This window comes from Limulus polyphemus, unplaced genomic scaffold, assembly GCF_000517525.1.
Source record: "Limulus polyphemus unplaced genomic scaffold, Limulus_polyphemus-2.1.2 Scaffold428, whole genome shotgun sequence".
Lineage (NCBI taxonomy): Eukaryota > Metazoa > Arthropoda > Merostomata > Xiphosura > Limulidae > Limulus > Limulus polyphemus.
The window spans coordinates 168,147-173,461 of NW_013666038.1; positions in this window are offsets into that span (position 1 = coordinate 168,147).

A 5,315-nucleotide genomic window follows, 5' to 3' on the forward strand; every position below is an offset into this window, starting at 1 on the left:
TGTTGCTGTGTGGACTTCAGGGCTCTTAACAGCATAACCGAAAAAGACTCATACCCACTGCCAAGAATTGATGATACTCTTGATGCCCTAAGTGGAGCCAGGTGGGTTTCAACTCTGGACTTAAAGTCAGGTTTCCATCAAGTAAAAATAGATAAAGCAGATGAACCCCACATTGAAGCAGAAGCCAACGAGACGGAGACCAGTATGGAAGAAGATACGTCCTGTAAAATTAAGAGACTTTGTTGAATTTTAATTTTGTGTTTGTAAATTCTGTACATTTAATTATGTTATTGTTACTTGTTTATTGGTTTAATGTAAGTGACTATTGTTCTGGACGAACAATACTAAGGAAGGGGCAGTGTTACGACAGGGGGGTCACGTGACGAGTATTCTAGAAGATTCGCTAGTGTGTTACGACAGCGGGGTCACGTGACGAATATTCTAGAAAATTCTCTAGTGTGTTGCGACAGTGTTGCGTCAACTGACGCTGGTAGCACGTGTTGGGAGTCTTAGAAGTTTCTAGAACAGGCAGTATTATCGTATATAAGTGCGCTAGACAGTGAGATAGACAGACAAAGTCGAAGCAATAGTCGAGACAAAGACAGAGACGTAGCGGAGACGAAGCAGGCAGGGAGAAAGAAAGACAGCGGTTATGGTCAGTGGGAACTGAGGATAGCAGACACAGAGATCGGAACTATAGTTTGTGGGGACGGACAATTAAGTCTAAGCACGATAGAAAGTGAGTGAATTGTTGTGAACTATAGTGTGTGTAACTGTGAAAATTAAGTACATTACAAAGTTGTATTGAGGAAGAATAAACAAGTTTTATAAAGAAAGGACTTTATCCTGTAAGAATTAACAAGCAAACATACAGAGACGTAACAGTATCCATGTCTTCTTTCTGTTCACCAAATTTGGGCAGCTTGAGTTGGCTGACCCTGACCCCATTGTTATTCTTGGGTCCCCCATCTTTTTGTTGGGTGAGCTTGAAAATCTCAATTTCTACTCTTATTCTCTCTATTTCCAGTCTCTCCTCTCTTTCTTTTTCTTCTTTCTCAATTTCTGCCCTCATTCTCCCTCTCTTTATTTCCAGTCTCTCATTTCTCTCCCTTTCTTTCTCTCTTTCTGTCTTTCTCTTTCTTCTTCTCGTCTCTCTATATCCACTTAGTCGACATGATTATATATTGTAGTTGTGACCTATTCAAGATTTTCGCCACCAGTAAAACTGTGCTTAAATAGGCCTATTTCTGTTATTGTTCACGTATTCTTCTACCACCATTTACCACTGTATTATCCTGGCTGGCTTGCCACTGTCAGGTTTTTATGTATGGGCTGGATTCTTTACAATAGTTGTATATAACTTGTTGTCAGTAAATTTCTGTTGTATCCAGAGCTTTAAATAATTGTCTCTTTTTCGTCAAAGTCCAGACAGGCTGGTTCAATTACTTTAGAACACAATTTGAGAGGACGAATTTTTCTTCTCTGCTCTGTTATTACAATACAATCTATAATAATTTAACTTTAAAAATAACCGCTATGTGTTTTATGCCTAAACTCACAATCATCCAGTCTAGATATATCTATCTAACTATTTAATCCAAACTACATTTTAGATGCATATTTATAGTCTGACCAAGGCCTAGAACGTTTCACACATTATTATTTATTATGATGCAATAATACTCAATTAAAACAAGAAGAAAAACTTAGAAGGTTCTAGTAATATAATGCAATAATACAACAATTGAACTATACAGCATATGATTCGTAAACAGGGATGTTAAAAAAATTGTGACAGACTATAAATTCTAACAATAATTAAGTTTGACACTCATGCTATACTTAAATGGAAACAGTGGTGTATGTCTAACAATTGTGGTTTCTATATATATACATATATATAAACCAACATATGTAAAGGAACTACGTGCATATTCCCCTTTATACAACATCACGCATTAAATTAATATTTAAACCTCTGGACTGATGAACGATTAATACAGTGAACAACAGCAAATTATATTCACTGTCATGGTCAACTACTAGTATACTACCCTATCATCATATGTGAGTTGAAAATTTTAACTAATTTGAATACAAATACTTTTGCAACACATTTGATTTTTTGTGTACAAGAGACTTATACATTTTACTATAGGCTTGTTCATTTCGTGCAGATACTTATAGTAAATTCGAGATTATAGTCGACATTCCTTCTCCAATACAGGGCCAGTCCAATGGACTAACCCTGCACACACTTGGTTCAGTCCTCTTACTTTAAACTTAGAGGATGTGTACAGGCCCTTCATCCTATAAGTGTAGCTCTGTGTATGAGATATGAAATTGCAAATACAAGTATTCTCAGGTGGTTATTCCATAAACAACTGTCATTGCTCCAATGTATCTTCATCTGATTGCTTAGAAAGCAAGGTGTGCACATCTTTTTCACTTTTAGATGTGTTGGTTACCATTATCTGCTATTATAGCTCTCACAATCATCATAAAAGAAGGAGAGCAAATCCATTTGACTTTCAAATCTTAAAACCATTCTAACTGATGATTGGTTTTAGTCTTAATCTTATCAGTTTGAAGGCCAATGTCATTGCCAAGGCTGATCACCCAAACAGCTAGGCTATTCCATATAAGTTCATCTTCCTATGAGTCATTGTAAACAGCCAGGTAAGTAGTTATAGTATCTTTCTCATTGTTAATTGCATAGAGATAATTAGACATAGCTGCACTTATTATCTTCTAACTTGTGATTCACATCCATCTTGATCCACCCAGTCCAGCAGAGACTAACTAGTCATGTATGATTTTAGCTTACCAAAGTATTCAAAACTCTTTTGTGTGCCAAGTGGTCACTGTTAAAGTATGAGCTAATGCCAAATCCAGCCAGGAAAAGAGGCTGGCATGCTGCAGGCACATACTTCTGCAAAATGCAGTCTATTGCCCCAAATTGGAGTTTCTTCACTGTTCTATTATAATACTAATTTTATATAAAATAATTTTACCCATCAGGTGACAAGAACAATTATGTACCTTTATCAATGTGGATCTTAATTATATGCTTGTGAACTCAGTGGCAATCTGCACTAGGAAGTGTCCTACATCACATCCACTGAGTTTAACATCCAAACATTAACAGATTTGTAGAACTGCTAGTAGACTGTTTCTCTATTGACCTTTACAATATTATAAACATGTGACAGAAGATAACTTCAATCATATCAGTCTTGGCTCATAAACTTTTTAAGCATGTGCTTCAAAGTTTGCATAGCTCTTTCAACCAAACCTTCAGAAGAAGAACAGCATAATTAAATGTTCATCTTTTTTTTCCTCACTACACTTAGTACTGGACATGACTTATCGGAGAACAGATTATTAAAATTTGCTCTTTGGTTTCTGGGGGTTTCACTACCCATTCCAAATCATAATGTCCATGTTTAGCCAGTTTTGGGAGACAGAGTGCACTGAGGTTTCAGTTATGTATAATCTTCACATATCACTTGATTAAATACTCATTAGTGATCAGCGTATATTTACCCAAATTATTTATTGTTAACTTGTCTCCTACATGGACAAAAAAGATCAGATGCCAACTCCTCCATTCTTGCTCTACTTATGGCTAGCTCATGTATTGGAAGATGCAGAATTCTGTCAAATGTAAATGATATCATTACAAACTAGTAATGTGTATATAAATGTGTGCATGCATGTGTGTTACAAAACTTTATAATTCCAGACATCTACTTTCAATGTTACTGACCTTATATTGTAGCAGTTTTAAGAAAGGGGCTGTTTGTTTGGGATGTGACGACCTCTCCTGCTCTTGGTATTTCCTAACAATCAAAATTTATCAATGCCATTTGAGTTGACCTGTTAGACAGTATTAATGGGAGTTAGAAATCTGTGCAAGATAATCGTTGCAGACGTTTTGATTTACACACAAAGGAAGTTCGTTTATAAGTTGTACTTTAAAACCACAAACTTTTATGCATAAAGTTCCAAAGCAGCAAGAAACAAGGTCTGGACAATGATATGTGAAAATATCTACAGAAAGGTAGGAATAGTAAGAGTTAAATATAACTATTTACATAGATCCTTTAAACTTAAGAAGAGCAACTCAACTTATACTCATAAACATGAAATTATTGTATATTATTTGGAGATTTAAATAAGCGTCCTTTTCAGTATAATAATTATAAAAAGTAAGTTATGCAAATAAATTATAGAAGTGAAAACTGCAATACAGTATGTAAAATGTGTACTAAATCTTAAAAAACATAATCGGCTGTAGAATAATAATATTACTGTTTTGTTCAGTATTTATACAAACGAAACATTAGGTATAATAAAATCCTTTCAGGACAGATAATTATAAAAATATGTAAGGTACATTATTGGCTATGCTATAATATTTGCTATGTTCAAATAATGAATAAATTAAGATAGTATGTGTGATAGAAACTGACATATGTAATACACTGTGCTATAATAGTTATCTCATTAAAATAATAGTTTTACTTGTAACTTTTTAGGACACATAATTAAATCTAGACTACAATGTTGATCACATAATCATATGTTGAGACATCCTAGGATGCGCTCATCATCCTATTGAACCTCCCATTTATATAAACACCATCCACTATAGCAGCACTACCCTTAGTAACAGATATCTGCCTGTAGAACCTTAATAACACCGTCCGCCTATACAACCTTAGTATCACCATCCACCTGCAGAGCCTTGGTAACACTGTCCGCCTATAGAAACCCTATCAGCCTTTGTAAAACATATGTAATATGTAAGTGAAAACTATAAAGTAACTGTCAACATGTGAAAAATGAAATATTTTGTCAAGAACTCATTTACTGTGAGACACAATACAATGAATAAAAATCATAGTTATGTGGATAGATAAATACCATAAGAATATGATTAAATTATAAAGCCATACTAGTGAAAGATTTGTATAAAGTGAAACAGTAAGATTGTATGTTATATCATTGTGTTTTATTTACAGATGTTATCCAAAAAAATTTGTCATTTTCAGAACAAATATTTGTAAAACATATGTTATGCAAATAAGGTAAAATACTATTGATTAATCAATTATCCTACAAATTATGTTAATACTGTCCTTAGTAGCATCATCCGCCTATAGTAACACTAACTTTAGTAGCACCATCCACCTAAATTGTACATAATTAAATATATAAGCAAAAACTATAAAGCTGATAATATTAAAATAGCAGATTTAATGTTTTATTCATAAATCAAAACTGTAATTGTGATAAAAAACTTTTATCTA